The sequence below is a fragment of the Typopeltis vanoorti genome, chromosome 6, assembly GCF_054136105.1.
Source record: "Typopeltis vanoorti isolate ZY-2024b chromosome 6, IOZ_Tvanoo_1.0, whole genome shotgun sequence".
Taxonomy (NCBI): domain Eukaryota; kingdom Metazoa; phylum Arthropoda; class Arachnida; order Uropygi; family Thelyphonidae; genus Typopeltis; species Typopeltis vanoorti.
This window is the reverse complement of record NC_143554.1, coordinates 83,934,845-83,954,451: the sequence shown is the minus strand read 5'-3', so window position 1 is coordinate 83,954,451 and position 19,607 is coordinate 83,934,845.

The following is a 19,607-nucleotide window of genomic DNA, read 5'->3' as shown; positions in this document are numbered from 1 at the left end:
AGGATCGGGGAATGCTCGTCATAATTTACTATGAAGGGTAGGAGGGAAATAAAATATCTCCCGCGGACCAACAGGATAGCACTTCCCTCATAGGCCGGTCTGGGGGCCTTCTAGGTGGCAGCCCCACCACCAGACTCGGGTGCTGAAGGCTAATCCCCTGCACACCTTAAAATTTCACTCATTAAAAGAAATAACAAAGAGATAGCCGAACTGCCTAAATGGTTAACGACAAAGCGAGGAAAAAGGTACATGAGATACGGAACATGGAACGTTAAAAGTCTACATGGAAAAGAAAACGAATTAATAGATGAATTTAAAAAATCAAGATTGGATTTGCTAGCAGTCACAGAAACAAAAAAGAAAGGTCAAGGTTGCCAGAAAATGAAAGATGGGTATATACTTTTCTATTCAGAGGTAAACCCAAGAGAATGGGGAAAACAAGGGGTAGCTTGCATAATTAAACCAGATCTCAAAGAATATATCACTAAATGGCAACTAATAAACGAAAGGTTGTTGACAATTACTATAGATTTTAAATCAGAGAACCAAGTATTCACTGTAATTGTTGCATATGGCCCAAACGAGAATGCCAATAAAGAAATTAAAGGTGAATTCTTCGAACTCTTACAAAAAAACAATTGAAGAAGTTCAAGGGCATATCATACTACTAGGAGACCTTAATGGCCGGGTAAGGAATCAAGTAGATGAAGAAATGAAACAAGTGTTGGGATCACAAGGAGAAATAACCTGGAATAATAATGGAGAAAGAATAATAAATCTTTGCCTTACAAATAATTTAGTAATAGCGAATACTATGTTCAAGCATAAAGAAATCCATAAGTTTACCAGGGAAGAGCCCAATAGAAACGAAAAATCTATAATCGACTACGCCATCATAAGCAGACCATACTGGAAGTATACAAAAAATGCAAGAGTCTACAGAGGTCCTGAAAAAATAGGCAGTGACCACTACTTATTAGTATTGGAAACAATCCATAAAATAAAAGTTGAAAAATGTAGAAAAAGTAGCAAGGAAATAAATGTTAAGATAAAGAACTACAAACTAAAGAAAGAAGAAACAGCCATTGAGTATAAAAGTAAAATAGAAGAGAAGATGAAAGGAGTAGAAAAAGAGATATATGATGACCAAGATGTAGAAAACCTATGGTACAGGTTCAAAACACTTCTTCTAGAAACAAGCAAAGAAATTTGTGGTGTATCATTAAATAATAAACAGAAGAAACATAAAACACGCTGGTGGACTGAATAACTACAAGAAGAAATTAAAAAGAAAAAGCAATTATAGAAGAAATATATATAACATCAAAGCCGCAGGTTGATAGAGAACTATACAACAACCAAAGAAATAAAGTTAAAACCTTAGTGAAAGCAGAGAAAAGAAAATGCTAGGAAGACTTCGGACATACTTTAGAACAAAATTTTAAAGGAAACCAAAAACTCTTCTATAATGTTTTAAGAAGAATGAGGTCAGAGAAAGAATGCCCCATAAAGTTTATCAAAAATAAGGATGGAAAGTTACTCACAAATTCCGAAGACATCATGGAAAGATGGAAACAGTATTTTCAAGAAATATTGGAGGATGCAGGACACGGAAAAAATAGAACCCTAAGAGCAAGACACACAAGCAAAATAGAAGACCAGAGTGAAGAAATTCATGCAAATGAACTGTTAGCAGCAATAAATAAAATAAAATTGGGCAAATCAGCAGGCCATGACCAAATAACACCAGAAATGGTAAAGAATTTAGGAACGAAAGCCATAAAATTTCTTTTACACCTATTCAATGTTGTATGGAAAAAGAAAATTATTCCCAAAGACTGGGAAGTAGCTATAATAATCCCTATATTTAAGAAAGAAGACAACCGCAAATGTGAAAACCATAGAGGAATTTCGCATTTTAGAAGCATGGCTTAGGAATCAAACAGAGGGCACACTGGATGAAATGCAATACGGCTTTCGAAAAAATAGAAGCACACAGGATCTTATCTTCAGTCTTAGACAAATATCAGAGAAAATATTGGAATATGGAAAAGAACTACATTCATGTTTTATAGATTTTGAAAAGGCCTTTGACCGAGTTCCCAGGCATTCGGTGTGGCAAACATTAAAGAAAAACAAGATACAAGATAACTTAATAGCAGCCATACAAAGCCTCTACAAAAGTAATAGAAATTATGTAAGAACCTGTAATAATAGATCAAAAGAATTTGAAACAAATGTAGGAGTGAGGCAAGACTGTATCCTTAGCCATCTTCTCTTCATCGTAGTAATGGATGAAAATTTAAAGGCATGCCAAACAAAAACAAAAAAGTTCCACTTAGGATACAGGAAACTGAAAGAAACCAGGATTTCACATATGGCTTTTGCAGATGATGTAGTGATTCTAGCAAATACTGCTGAAGATCTGCAGTACAATATCAACATTTGGTATGAAGAAACAAAGAAAAGGAATATGACCATAAATATAAATAAAACTAAAACAATGATCATATCTAGAAACCAACAAAAACACATAATAAAAATAGAGAATCAACAACTGGAACAAGTCCACTCCTTTAAATACTTGGGATCATATATACAAGAAGATGGTAGGCTAGACACAGAAATTAACAACAGGATAAGAGGGGGAACAAAGCTATTCTATGCAATGAAAGGCCCATTCCTAGATAAGAAAGAAGTCACCCAAAATACCAAAATGGCAGTGTACCGTTCAGTGTTTCTACCAACATTAACATACAGTTGTGAATCTTGGTGTTTAACAACAGGAAACACAAATAAACTACAAACAATTGAAATGAAATATCTGAGGAAAGTGGCACAAAAAACAAGACTAGACCGAATAAGAAATCAAACCATAAGAGACAGCCTTCAAGTTGAACCTCTGAATCAATTCATGACACAAGCCCAAATGAGATGGTTTGGACATCTCAATCAAATGGAAGAAGGAAGAATAGCAAAAACTGTATACGAAAGCCAGAAAATAGGAAAAACAAACATAGGCAGACCCAGGAAAGGTTGGCAAAAGGAAATTAAAGAAAAATTGGAAAAGAAGGGAATTAACTGGAAAGAAGCAAAACAACAAACCTTGGACAGCACGGCATGGAAATCTCTTTGGCAAAATCTCGACGCTTAAAAGCATAAGAGATCATAGACGAAGAAGAAGAAGAAGTAACATATCCTGTTAGGGTTAGGCAAAGAGATGGTTGCACTTATTTCGGTCTCTTCATCGGTGGTTGCCTATAATTAGTGATAGACATGAGCCAGCTATTTCTGATTGGCTACCGGTGAAGACTGAAATGCCTATTCAGTCACCAAAAGCTAGATAACGCCTCGCCTATTCCCCATAAGGAAATAAAAACGGCTTTACCTTATTATATTATTATTTATTTATTATTTTAAGAATAAAATCAGAGAGGTGTGGGATGAAAGATTTATATAAACAAATATATTCATAGAATTTTTTATGCATGTTCTGTTAAAATGACAGCCATATCACTAAACTGCATTTGCATCGAGAGATCTTGGTCTTAATTTCTGTAAACAATTAACGCAGAATATTCGGGGAGCATATCATAGAGTAATTGTGATACTTTGTACTTCAAGCTAAGGATGAAAACAAATTACAGTTGCCACTGGAATATGGTTCTTGCAATTCTGTTTGAAAAATTATGTTTATCTCACAAATATTGATTAAAGTTCAGAATAAGCAGGCTAATTTACTTTTGAATTTAAATAGCGTTATTAAGTTTAGAGGAAAACTTCAGTTTTTAATTCTAAAATAAAAAGCACCTTACTTACTTCATTTATATTAGATACTTCATGATAGCAGATAACTTATTCTTGTCGAAAGAAAACTTAAAAATATTATACTAAAAGAAAACAATCACGTAGGAAGTTCACTGAATATTGCAGACAATAAACGTCTTTGTCCATTCTTAAATCTACCATAAACTATCACCATTAAATCCTTTTGGATACCATCAGCCGGCTCATCCTCACCCAGGAACTGCACATTTCTAAATTGCAAAGGAAATATTACAAAACAAAATATTTACTAACCTTGACTCACTAAGTCAAGGTTAGAAATTATGATTTTCCATTGAATAGCTCATTCAGTTTACATGAAGTTCCATTTTATCATTAAAATGATTGTAATTCAGATAAAGCTTAGCGATTGTGAAAGTTTGTTAAGCTGGTGTTTATGCTAGATCATCAAATCTCATGAACAACTGCACTCGTTCTTCAATCGTATCAATCTATTGCTGTTGGTCATTGATTAAGTGGCACGCGTTCAGGTGACAGAGTATATAAATAATGACCTTCTTCGCCCTTGTTCAGAAAGGACTGAGAAGAGGACAGTTGATCGATAGCCTGATAGCAAATAGGCAGAAATTTTGTCAATTTATCAGTTCAGAAATTAGTTGAATGTAAATTGGTTCCATGAGAATGGATACTAGCTGACAAAAGTGTAGGATGCAATAGCGCGCTCAGGATTTAATCTTCGGGGGGGGGGGAAAGAGTTGAGTAGACGATATGAGAATGCATACCACCTATGACTGAGCATCTGCAGTGATTGCAATACATGATATCCGTAATATCATCTGGCCCAGCTCGGGCAAACGAAGTAGCGCTCGGTCCGCAAGAGCACTACTTCGTTTGCCTTGCTTTCACAGCGGCCGGGATTCTCGAGAGCTATAGGGTATTCTCACCTTATGTGGCTGCTAAATCATAAGTAGTATAGAAATAGAAGACACGACACAACATAAATACAAAAAATGAATTTTAATTAGGAAAAGATTTTTGGAAAATTTTCTAGTGTTTTTTCCTTTTTCTTTTTTTTGGGGGGGCCCCCTTGGTCCCCCCCCTCCCTGGATGCGCCACTGGTAGGATGGATATGCGTTCTGAATCAAAACCGAGTTATTGTTGTTGTTGGTGGTTTAATTTTATAATTGCCCATCAACAGCTGCGGTTATAATGCAAGTCCGTGGTTAAATATATAAATAACGAATGTATAAGAAAGTAAATTTTTTACTCTACCCACTACATTTACTGCACTTTTTTTTTTTCTGGCTCCCACTGATCGGACTTCAATAAAAGTCTAAATCGGTCTGAGTAGTGGCCATTCTCATAATGCTTAGTGTTAGGTATCTGGAGACAGTTTTCTTCACCGAGTATGCTGACGCGCAAATTCAGGAAAACGTAAGCAATTAAGGTAGTAACAGGTGAGTTTGTGTGAAGGACTCATGAAGGAAGTGTGTGAGAATGACCAAGTAAGGAATCTGGTCTCTGAAGAAAAATTATTGAATAGCGTAGTCAATTAAGGAAGCAAAGGTGGGTGGGGACCAAAAGGGATTCTTCAGTTTTTGTATACTAATGCCAGAAGTATCAGGAACAAGAGAGAGGAGTTTTTGGCATTGGTTAGTGCAACCACGCCAAACGTTATAGGCATTAGTGAGACTTGGATAACAGCAGATGATGTAGTTTCAGGGATGGAATGTGAGGAGTTTAGTATTTTCAGGGAAGATAAAGTAGATATAATGGAGGGAGGAGTACTGCTGATAATAGCGGATGAACTGCAACCAACAAGAACTGGAAATAGGCGGGAGGATGGCTGTTCATTTGAAGCAATCTGGTGTGAGATTAAGGCTAGTAAGACAAAATATACAGTTGACTGTTATTATAGGCCAGTGAGTGAGTTCCACGATTGATATGGAAGAAACATTAGTACAATGTAGTACAAATCAATACAAATTAGACATCGGTAAATTAGTACAATGAGTACAGGTCGAGTGATTATTAGGGAGGGGCTTCAACTATAGAGATATAGATCAGCAGAAAGAGAGATTCCATTGCAGGAATTCATAGACCTAATGAGAGATAATTACTTTAGGCAGCATGTGATGGAGGGGACTCTGGGATCAAGAGTATTGAACATGGTCATATGATCACAAGAATGAGTGATGATTCACGAGGTAGCAAAGCACTTAAAAAGCCGAGTTACTGAGTGACCCCTTTTCGCAGACACTCCTTGAACATTTCCATGTTATAGGATCCGAAATTTGCATATCATGTAAGGTGTTCAAACACTCTTATCAACATTATATATATATATATATATATATATATATATCATCATCATCATACGTATCAAGGATTTAGGCCTAGTATGGCCTGTTCCGGCCTTAGAAGTCAATCGTTTAAGAGGACGTCCTGGTTTTCTTTTTCCTAATGGCTTGTACTTTAAGGCTTGTTTTGGTAATCTTTCTGTTTTCATTCTTTGAACGTGTTCCATCCATCTATGTTTATATTTTTTAATTTTTTCAATTACTGGTTCTTGGTTTAGTTCTTTCATAATATCTTCGTTTCTTTTGTGATCAAATAGGGTATACTTTGCAGTTTTTCTCATAAACTTCATTTCTGCTGTTGTTAATCTTTGTTTGTCTTTTTGTTTTATTGTCCAGATTTCGCTTCCATACATTAAGACCGGTAGAGCTAATGTATTGTATACTTTTAGCCTGGTTTGTTTTTGAACTAGGTTTGGTTTAAATATAGAGTTAATTACTCCTGTTATTTTTAAATATTTTGCAATTTTTATGTTTATATCTTTTTCATTTTCATAAGTGATCATACATCCTAGGTAGTTAAATGAATTCACCTGTTCTAAGATCTTGTTATCTAATACTATTTTAGTTCTTGCTGGATCTTGTCCTTTAAAGGCCATAGTTTTTGATTTTTCCGTTGATATATATATATATATATATATATATATATATATATATATATATATATATATATATATATATATATATATATATATATATATATATATATATACCTGATAGGTTTCAAAAATTATTGTTATATCTGGATAACTTGTAATTCTCTAATAAGTAAAAAAAATCAATGTTTTTTTTTTTTTTAAAAAAAAACATTTCGTAGAAAATCATGAAATAATTAAAATAATTTCAAACTGAGCTTCAGATGATTTTAAATTAAAAAAAAAATATTTAAAACTTAATTTATGCCACTTAATCTTGAAAATATGAAACCAACAGAGTTTACTTTTAAAAATAAAAATAAAATAAACCTTTTTTTTTTCTTTACGCAGTATGCTGCTTCATCAAATTAAAGTTTAATTGACTTCACAGTGAACCAATTAATTGCTAATTAATTAAACAATAATTAATTCTAAAAAAATTCTGTGTTATTTAAGCGATTTGTCAGAAGCAAATTATTTCAGAAGTATGATTCCAGTTATCATTTCTTTATTCCCCCCCCCTCTATGGTCAGCTTTGGTTTACTGACTTCATACACATACTCCTATTGTTAGAATACAATTTAAAACGGAATTAAAATATTGTGGACATATACTGTATTTCAAATTGCTATATTATTAATTATTGATCTGAATTCCATTCACAAATGATTGTAAACTTATCGTGCTATTACCAATGTGGTAAAATTATAAGGGTTATAATAAATCCGGAAAGTGACCAACTTAGTTCAGTTGCAACGCCGTTCCCTTTTGGGAGGAAAAACTGAGTTCGAACGTGAAGTACCTCTATTTATGCGTATATCAATGGAATGTAATTTACCAGTGACCCATATGAAATTGGAACAGTTTTCCCTACCAAAAACGCAGATTTTTCTTCCGAAATACATATACATACTTCTTCATTATAAATAATAAACAACACACACACAGTTTATAGACATGGCCTACTGTCCTCATATCATGTCAAGGATTCCAAACTTTGACACCTGCCTAATGGTTTCTGCTTGATCACAGAGACGTTTCTTCTCTGAGTGTTTTGTTCTTTGGGAACAGGTTTCCAAAAATAGTTTTCCAGTTTCAATCAATATGTTAAGTGTCAGATTTTGAGGAATTTCATGCATTTGTTAGTGCAGTTAATCAAGATGCAAATAAGTCTTCCACCCAGAAACTTTATTATCGAATGGTAAAATTTGATAGGAAAACATAACTTGCATTTGACAGAAGAAAGCAGTAGACGTGGCTCATGACTAACTCTTTAATTCTTGTTAAGATGTACCAACTGACTGGAGCAAGAAATTTTATAATGGCATACAGATGTTCCGGAACAGTAAAGCATGACGTTACAAAAATGCATGAAACCCAAGAACAAAGCCTCTCTACTTCGTTTGCTGGCTGTTGGAATACTGAGCCCTTTACAGCGGCGGAAGGTCGTAATGCAACCCGTTAGCGTGCACTATTCAAATTCCCCGAACTTTTTGGTAGCATCTTGTATTTCATTCCTTTTGAGGGATTTTTTTTTTTTTTTTGTACAAATAACACACACACGCGCACGTGCGCGTATGTGTTTTGTTTATATTATACAGAAAACTGAACCCATTTGTCATAATTACTTTGGTATTCAAGAATAAATATGAATATAAATTCAGTAATTGGTGGAGTTAGTTGATACCACTGCTATCATAGATGGATTTATGACTTCGAAAATAATAATAATCAATAATAATAATAATGAAAACCTAACAAGAATTGGGGTTATCAGTGACAAACAGAAAGAATATGCGTTTCTCAAGAGTGTTCTATTACAATAAGTCATGATTTTCACAACAGTTAAACCTAGAGCTGTTCATCTCATTATAAATCAATGGGTTCTGGGTCGAATGCTACATACACCTTGAATGACATATTCTTACTTCATTCTTTTTCTTGTGAAATATACGACGGTCACGCTTCACTTCCATGTTGATATGGGATATTTGGCTACGTACGTAGAAATTCACCCTTTCTTATTATATAATCTGTCATACAGTGCTCGAAAAATTAAGCAAACAAAAGAAATGCACTCGCCCAAGACCTATTTTTTTTTAATGATATATCACAAGACATCAATAGGAGGAGTTCCAAATGATTAGTGGTGCTGTATTACGATTGGAGAAGATTTCCTTAGTGTGGAAACCATTCGCAGAAGAAAACTCAATAATATACCCAGCGCGCGCGCGTGTGTGTGTATGAGGTATTCTCAATATGAACATAACCGGAATTCAGATTCAAGCGCCATAAACAGAAAATTTATTTTATATTTGTACATTGTTTCAAAAGAGTCTTACATATATTTATTTAGAGATTCAAGAAGTTATAATAAAGAAGAAATATGCAAATCAAAGTATTTATATCGCAAGAGTCTAGCCACTAGATTATGTTACGAAACAAAAAAAAAAAAAAAAGAAGAAGAAAAAAAAAGAGGTTTTCTCAGTAGTGTTTCATATGCATAACTGATATCATGAATCTAGAACCATTGTTACTGGTTTCGTGATATCAGTCATTTCCTTGGTGGCCTGGTGCCGTCAAGCAAGTGACTACTTCTAAAATGGTCTAACCCTACCACGCTCGATTTTTTCCTGTGTAAGACAAAGCACTCCGCAATGGTTCAGGACTTGGTTCAGCTGGACGAGCGCCTCACATCTGCAGTGGTCTTTATATCCCGATATTTTAGTGATTAAGGAAATTTATTGCTGTTTTGATTTAACCTGTATAACGACTGATGATCATACTGACCATCATTAATGAGGCATCATACATACCACCATATTACGTAGCCTACTATACTTCGATTTTATGTTCCCGTACATCATATGAAACTCAAGCATACTAACTATCTTTACGAGTTTTCTTGGTTTTTTTCTTTTTTTGCATTATTCAATTAAAAAAAATTTTAAGGCTTCAAATTTAATTCATTTCTATATCCTGCATTAGTTTTTTTGCAAATATTAGCTACCGTATACGTTTTATCATATAAGTAAACTAATGTTTGTGCTTAGGAACGAAAAGTTTGTAGCAGTCAGATAAACAGCATAGCAATATGACCCACAGCCGCCTACACATGGCCAGGGTATTATACGACTTAGATAATCTTTAATGATGGTATTTTCGGCTTTTAATTAATAGCTTTAATTTATTTAGCTTAAAAATAAATAAATAAAGTTCTGAATACAATAGTTTAAAAACAACGCAAATGGGACTACTAGATACTTTATATGACTCCAGGCGGTTTTTTTTTTTTTTAAATACATTCACAAACATCCATACCTACGGCGGGATTTGAACTCCGCAGTCTGTTGATGAGAGAGGTTAAGCTAACCATTCGGGAAACCAAGTCTGCATTTAACGGAAATATAATACAATGCAGTATTTATTAAATAACTGATTGTGCAAACCTTTAAGAGATGTCAACATTGTACGCTCTTTTCAAAGATAATACAATTAGTTCTTACAATGTTATACAAGTTACAAGTTATTACAATGTGCCTAATCACTGTGGTAAATATCATGCCGCGAAAATCATATTAAAGAGTTTGAGAGGATAGCATGCTTCAAAAATGCCCGCCGAGAGCTGTCCTACGTAGATTATAATAAGATCTGTATAAAGATTTCAAGGACGTAACGTTTATTATTATTATTTGTTGTTGTTGGGGAGGATGGAAAGTTGCATTATTAATAGGGTTATAAACGTATTAAGTGCAGCCGTTATTTTTCTTAAATAAGCTGCTCCATGTAATTTACTTGAAACGAAAGAAATGAATAAGTCAATAAATCAGCCTTGTTCATTATTAGGATATGAAAGTTTACTCCATTTAATGAGATAACAAATCATTTGATTCCCATAACTCATTAAATGCAGATGATGAATATTTCTAAATAAATCTAGAACAATTATGCAAAATTTCCCGATCAAACTGAATAACTGCTGTGATAAATTTGGTATGAAAATCAGCAATAAAAAGATAAAGACAATGAAGATAGGCAGAAACATTGAAAATATAACTGCATTTTTAATGGACACTATAGAATAAATAAAACATTTCAGCTATTTACGCACACTTTTCAGTGAAGATGATAAATTAAATATGAAATAGACAGCAGAATTATCAAAGTTGGTATGGTAGGAAGTCAAATGAATAAATTTATATGGAATAAGAGAGAAATTGGTCAAAACATTAAACTAGCTGTACATAAAACAGCGTTCTAATCTGAATTAAAATAAAACACTTGACCAAAGGTCGGAGACCTCTGATATGAGAGTTTCGAGAAAGATTAGCGGAGTAAACAGATAGCTTCAATGGCAATATAACACATTAAAAAAATTAAAAAGAGATATTTTGAAAGAACTTGGCATTGTTAGCATCCAGGGATGTGTTAACTGAACTAATCTCAGGTGGTATGGTCACTTGAACAGAATGAAAAAACAAATGGTTTTTGTCAGAATGGCACGAACAAAGATTCAGAGGAAGACCAAGATCTAGGTGATTGCTGCAGTAAGAAGTACCTTAGAAGACAGAAATACAAGATCTGATAATATCAGAGTTTTGACAGTAAACAGATTAATTTGGAGGAAAATTCTCGATAAGAAATTAATACTGATGAAAATCTTTCTTGTCGTACTATCAGGATATCCTAACATCCCCCTGAGGATGCATATTAGGAATTTCATGATGATGCATCATGGAAAACAAATGATTATACCTTTTGTAAAAAATAAAATGCAAATTAGTTGAATCATATTTCGTGACAATAAACAAGTACTATTTCATTAAATTCCTCTTTTATCAGCAAGTTTCAGATGAAATATTTGTTTAGGATTTAACTGAAATGCCCACCTACCTGTGTTTTGGTATAAAATAATAAAATAAAAACGATCCCTATAGGGCCTTTCATTAATGCTTTTATAGCTTTCATCTCTCGAGTTAGTTTTGCATTCCATCAAATTTTCCTATAAGTGGGAAAGGGAAATATATATTTATAGATTTCATAATTCTTTTCCTTCATAACTTATACTATTTTGTGTTTTTAATTATATTTTTAATATGACTACCACCAATGACAGATTATAAACCTATAGCACATTCTTAAGAGATTGTTATTCGTAGTTTACAATAATAGAGCTTTCTCATTACTGTCCAACTAATACTAGTTAAACAGGAATAAAATTTCGACAGAAATAGCGTAATATTTTCCTAGCATATATTTCATTTTCCAGCTATCATTTGATATCATTATGTGACTCTTTCATGGTTCTTTAACGTGATCGAGGTCAATCATCACCACAGAACCCACATTCACCACCCACAGCCCATTGTAAATAAATAATAATAATAATTCAAGAAGAATGTTTTATAGTAAATCTTTAAAAAGGTATAAAAATTAAAGGTTAGTTTTACCAAAATTCTTAAACGCTAATAATTGTAATAATTTCTTAAAGACACCTTATTTTATTTCATATAATTTTTAAGAAATGAAAGGGGGGGGAAATGAATGTTCAAGATTCTTAGTTTTGGTTTTAATCAATACAGACGTGTTTCTCAGTGCTCGGTTAGTGGTGCAGTGTGGATTTTTGATGTGTCATCTCATAGTGATAAAATAATGCATATCAAGTGTCTTGTCGATAAAAAGAATGACTGATTGATTGGGGAGCACAAGGTAAGACTTTGACTTTTGATATAATTTACCTGCTATAGCTTCGCGTATTTAACGAACACTCGCTTTTGCTGGCAGTCCTCTGTGGCTGCGGGATTTCTACTCGCACTCATACGCAATTGAATCGCTATGAGCCTGTCTGACCTAGACGTCGTCACTGATTTGCTCGATGAAGAGCCTGCTCTTATGCTCATTAACATTAATAAACTTCAAATGAAGTTCAAGCTGAAATGGCTTATTAACATGATCGATCCTGACATCATCATTGAGTCACTTGACAAAGGGCTATCACTCACTTTCGTCAAAAAGCTTCTTAAAAAATTTGAATAAGAATGGCCGGGCTACTTAAACTTATATTCTTTACCCGGAGACGATGGTGAGGAAAATGAAGACTCTCCTCAAATGGAGGAAAAGCTCAATCTAGTAGTCTCTGCCTCGAATTGTTCCGATCAAGGAGAGACTCACGTTCGTAAGAAGCGAAAAACTCTCGCGCCTGAACCAACAATTGATGTTGGTATGGATGAAGACGCTCCCAATTCAGGACTCCTCTGCTTCCCCCAATGAAAAGGTGCCACCGATTATCCTAAGGGAAAAGCAGAGATGGACAACACTAAGAACCACCATGGCTCACCTGCAAATAAATTTTAGATCGGCTAAAAAATTGATGAGGGCATAAAAATTCAGCCCGCCACGGTGGCTGATTATAGAAATCTTACAAAGGAACTGGACGCAAGAAGAACACAATATCATACATTTTCACTTGCCTCCGAAAAAAAAATCTGAAAGTGGTGCTCCGAGGAGTTTCCGAGGATATTGACACGGACGAAATAGTCACTGACCTCAACATGCAGGATCTACCTCCCATAAAGGTCAGTAGAATGTTTAGATCAAATAAGACCCTTATGCATCTGGTTCTGGTTGAGATACACAACATTTACAAATATATATACAATTTAAAGTCAATCTGTGGACTTAAAATCACTCCAGAACCGCTGAGCAAGAGAGCATCTTCTGGGTAGTGCTACAGATGCCAAAAATTTGGCCATGCCCAGAAGCTATGCAAAGCCCAGTACAGATGCTTAAAATGTGGCGAAAATCACCCCACAAACACCTGCGCCAAGCCAAAATCCACCCCAGTTAAGTGCGCTAATTGTGGCGGTCCTCCTCATCCCGCTAATTATAGAGGGTGTATACATCACCCCAAAAACAGATGGAATGATCCAAATAATCAACCTACCTCATCATCTAGTGCGAAAGTTCCTGAAATTAAAGTTCCTCAGTCCTCCAAGAGTGAGAACATGACAACAGGTGCTCTCCCACCATTAACTGAGCCTCTTAAGAAAATGAATCTTCAACATCAAGCGAGAACATATGCTGATGTGGCCCGTTCCAAACAGATAGTACAAAACCAGAAGCTGGCTAATCCACACTCAAATCTATCAGCTATTATCACCTCTTCTCTTGCAAACATGCTGCAGGATTTCAGCAACTCAAATCCATCACTAAGTGTTACAAAAAATTCTTACAGCAAACCCAATCCATATTATCTGCACTCTCTGATGCATAGGAAAAAAATCACCTCAGATTCGCTTAGGATTATCGCTTGGAACGCCAACGGTATCAAAAACAAAGTGTTGGAAATCCAGGAATTCAATAATAGATATAACCCAGATATATTTCTAATCAATGAAACTCACCTGAAGCCTGCTGACAACCTAAAAATCAGAGGGTATCAGATTTACAGAAACGACAGACTTGGGTATAGAGATGGAGTACAGCCACCGTTATCAAAAACTATATCAACCATCATTCAATAACCAACCTCGAAATTACAAGCATTAATATCCTCACAAACTCAATTGAAAACCTAAACATTTTTTCTGCTTACAACCCTCCAATAAAGACATTGTTCACCTCAGATCTGGATGCCATCCTTGGAGTAAAAGAACTGGTCATCATCGCTGGAGACTTCAATGCAAAACATCCTACCTGGAACAGTAAATCTACCAATAAAAATGGCCGCATCCTTTCCAACTACATAGGATCAAACTATGCTGTTGTGGCTGGACCTACCGAACCAACTCATCTCAGTACGTTTGGCACTGCTGACATCCTGGATATAGCTATCCTGCAAGACATTAAACTTCAGTACAGCCTTAAATCACTAAACGAGCTGTCATCGGATCACAACCCAATTCTACTACAACTGGGAGAAGAAGAATACCTGTCGCCTCCCTGTCACCCAGGCATATCGTGGGACAGATTGTCTAAAGCACTTAGGGATCAAATTGGACCTGTCCCTCACATATGCACAGAAGAAGATGTGGATTCTGCAGTACTAGCCTCACCCAACAGATTAAGTCCGCCATAACGGTTGCAACCGTCCACAAACCTGTTCCCAGCCTTGTCGTTTGCTTGAGGATATTATGGACCTGATCAGAGAGAAGAACAGAGCTAGGAAGAGATTTCGAAACACTCGCGTTACCTCAAGACAAAACAGTTCTTAATAGATTGAACGAGGCAGTGAGAGATGCACTTAAAACTCATAGAAACCAAGTTTGGGATAAAAAAGTTAGCCTTTATCTCACCTATTGATCACTGTAGGGATTACTGAGAAACATTAGAAATAAAAACATATACCTCCCCCCCTATAATCTCTAACCAGGGCCTAGTTCACACAGATGTAGATAAGGCAGAAGCCATAGTAAAGGATCTAGATGAGCAGTGCAAACCTTCTTATAACAACTTAGATTTCAATCACTTATATAAAATCTACAGACTGGTCAGACACGTAATAAATCTCCCAGATACCAGTGCTGATCATATTGTACCCACATTACCTGTTGAATTATATGATATTATTAAAAAAAGTAAAGAACAATAAAGCTCCTGGACCAGACGGCATCTCAAACAGGGTGATCAAGCTGTTGCCTCAAAAAGCTGTAGTACACCTGACCATTATAATAAATGCAATCTTAAGATTTCACTATTTTCCTTCCACCTGGAAACTGGCTGATGTAATCCCTATACATAAGTCAGGCAAGGACCCACACCTACCGCAAAATTATCGTCCAATCATCTCCAATCTGGGTGAGGTTGCGGAGAAGGTCATCCTCTCACGACTTCAAACCTTAGTAAATGACCTAAACATCCTCCCTAAAGAACAGTTTGGTTTTCGGCAACACCACAGTACTACCCAGCAAAGTGGAATACATCACCACCAGTTACAACTGGCGCCAGTGCACAGGAGCTGTTTTCCTAGGCCTATCCAAAGCATTTGACAAAATCTGGCATTTCGGACTCCTACACAAACGTATCTCAGCCGGTATCTCACTAAAAATGGTTCATCTAATCCATTCATATCTTCAGAATAGATCAATGCAAGTCAAAATCAACGGTTCTACCTCGTCCCAGTGCCATATCTTTGCTGGAGTGCCGCAGGGATCCCTACTGGCTCCATTGCTGTTTTCTATATACATGTCGGACATCCCGCACAATGCGATGTCTTCCATTTTGGCCCTGTATGCGGACGATACTAACCAGATCTCTCCGGCCCCATTTCATTACCAAAAAGCTTCAAGAAAACCTTCTAAAGCTGGAGGGTTGGTTCTCCAAATGGAGATTGGAAGTCAATCCCTTAAAAAGCTCAGCCATTCTTTTCTCGAAAAGGCCAATATCTCCTGCAGGAGATGTGTTACTATTCAATACTAAAATTCCCTGGCAAACAGAAACAAAATACCTGGGTGTAATTCTCGACAAAAAGCTATCTTTCAATCAGCACACCAAGTCTACGTGTGCAAAGGCATCTGAAGCCATAGCTCAGAACTATCCGCTAATTAATAAAAATAGCAAGCTAAGCGACAGAATCAAATGGCAGCTATACCAGTTGACGATTCGTCCTATAATCACCTATTCCTCTCCAGCCTGGAGCCACACCTCTAATACTAACATTATCAAAATACAGAGTATAGAACAAGTGCTTGAGAATGATTCTGAACGCCCCATGGTATGTTAGAAACAATCAACTTCATAGAGATACAAATATTCCCTATATTTTCTCTTTCCTACAATCCTTAGCATCTAAGTTCTTCCTAAAGACGTCCATACAACCCAACGATTTGGTTCAGCAAACTGCAGCATACGAGGCAACGGACATATTCAAACATAGAAGACCAAAAGCTATATTAACCTCCTATAGCGATGCATAATCTCCATGCCCATCCAGGGCGAGCAAACTGCTCATAAATTTTGCCCTCACTGTAACCATAACAGATAGCGTGGAATATGAAAAGCATCTTGCTTCACCACCAGACTTAAATGTCAATTGTCAATTGAATGTTCAAAGTGATACGGCATTTAACAAAAATTCTGCAGGTGCATATAGTGTTGCCGGTATTTCATTTCGCTTTTGCTGATTAAAGTAAGTGGATGCACAAAAAAAAAAAAAAAAAAAAAAATCGTACAGACAATAAATGTAGCAAACTTCAGATAAATGCGATCAGTGACGCACCCAGGGAGAATGCCAAAGGCCCTGGCTCCCCAAAAGAAATAGGAAATAAACACTAGAAAAATTTCCAAAAATCTTTTCCTAATTAAAATTCATTTTTTTTTATTTATGTTGTGTCTTCTATTACTATACTACTTATCATGTATTGGCGATCACTGCAGATGCTCAGTCATAGGTAGTTTGCAATGCGTTAGAACTTTGGGAAAAAGATTTAGTTCCATACATTTCATTCAGTCGGAGAAAAGCATGTCAGAATGAGAGAGAGAGAGACAGTCGCCCAACTGTATGTTCAACTAATCGCAACCACGGCATCTATTTCGTTCGTCTGGTCGGCCGTAAATTTTTAGCAATCTTTTGTCTCAAGCTTAGTTCGCATAGCATACGATATCCGACGGTCCGAAATGTTTCTCATTGGTCGACATGTTTTTGAATATTAACGCGCCACGATAGTTCATTTTCTTTCAACCAATGAGAAACATTTCGGACCATCGGATATCGTACGCTATGCGAACTAAGATTCACGGGTCAGGCGCTAAATAGTTTTTATATTGCTACAGGGTATGTGATATAACTGAGTGTGTTCATTATACCTATATGCTGATCAAGATGGCGTTAGTTAGCGTTTACGTGTATCATTAGTCTCGCGTTTTTGATTGTGTTTTGATAAGGATAAATACTTTGAAAGTTTATTTTTCACTTGGTTAGACTATAATAAATTTAGTTTAATCCTTTATCCAAGTGTGAGCAAACAAAGTTTGCACCTGAAGCAGAGACATATCTTCAGGTCTGGGGCAAGGTAGTACAACACTGGGCAACTCGTTGCAAAGGTGGAGCAAGCTTACATCACTCCTATCTCAGTATCTCCCATAATGCAAAACACATCTCCTTGTGGATATGTATAATGTTATGCATTAAGGGAAGGGCCACTACCCAGGCTAGTTTCGACCTTTATTGAGGTCTCTTCAGTGGGAGCCAGGCCCAGAAGTGGAGATACCAGGCAGAAGCATTAGTGAGGTCATCTTTACCTCACTGAAGAGACCTCAATTAAGGTCGAAACTAGTCTGGGTAGTGGCCCTTCCCTTAATGCATAACATTATACATATCCGTAAGGAGATGTGTTTTGCATTATGGGAGATACTGAGATAGGAGTGATGTAAGCTTGCTCCACCTTTGCAACCAGTTGCCCAGTGTTGTACTTACTTGCCCCAGTCCTGAAGATATTTTCAGGTGCAAACTTTGTTTGCTCACACTTGGATAAAGGATTAAACTAAATTTATTAAGGATAAATACGTTGGAGGTCATCGCGTTATGCCAAGGATTACGAGAAGGAATTCGCCATTATATACATATTATATCTCAGGTAAACTTATTTTAATATTTTAAGCATGTACAGCTTAAGTCCGGATGACTTTATCCAGTCCCTGTATAGGAAGCTAGCTCTCGATCTCCTCAAAAAGCTGATGAAGAAATTTGAGGTAGAGTGCCCAGGGTACCTAAACCTATATTCAGCAACAGAGGATTCTACAGAAGGGGACGATTCATCACCAGAGGAAGAAGGGAAGATGAACCTGATAATCTCTGCTCCCACACCAACAGATCATACAGAAACCCACCCTCGAAAATAGCGTAAAACAGCGGAGACTCCGACAAACGAGGGGATGGAAGAAGACGCCCCAACACTGACCCCCCCCGCTCTCAACAACGAAAATTTCCCGCCAATTGTACTACGGGAAAAAGAAAGATGGTCGGCCCTCAGGCCCATTATGCAAAACCAACAAATTGCCTACTCATGGGCAAAAAATGGACGACGGAATCAAAATTCAGCCTGCTACAGTGAGTGACTACAGACACCTCATAAAAACCATGGACGAGTCAGGCATTAAATATCATACTTTTTTGCTGAAGTCTGAGAAAATCCTAAAAGTTGTACTAAGGGATGTAACAGAGGACATCACCACAGACGAAATAGCTGAAGACCTCCTCCTCCACGATTTTCCACCTGTCAAGGTCAGCAGCATGTTGCGGGCCGACAAGAGTCCAATGCCCTAGCACTCGTAGAGATGCAAAACATCCACAAGAATATATACAACATAACAACGATCTGCGGTCTAAAAATCACAAATGAACCTTTAAGAAAAAGAGCCTCGTCGGGCCAATGCCACAGATGTCAGAAATACGGACACGCACAGAAACTTTGTAGACTATAAATGCCTCAAATGTGGACAAAACCACCACACAACAACCTGCTCAAACCCAAGGACCACACCAGCCAAATGCGCAAACTGTGGGGGGCCCCACCCGGCAAACTACAGAGGCTGCAGTCGCTACCCTAAGAACAAATCAGACAACAAAAGGAAACAGATCTCCTCTCAACCCCGCCCACAGGTACCAGAGTCGACGGCTCCACAATTGCCTGACACCCAGCAAAGGACAACAAAACATCAGCTCTCACAAATGGAAAGCAGCAACAGTCTGGAAAGCCACCGTCGAAGCAGGACATATGCCGAAGTAGCCCGCCCATCCAAAGATATCCAGCAGGACCAACCTCTTCCAAACATGACAACAGTCATCACAGCTTCATTGGCAAAAATGCTTCAAGACTTCAGTAAGTACAAC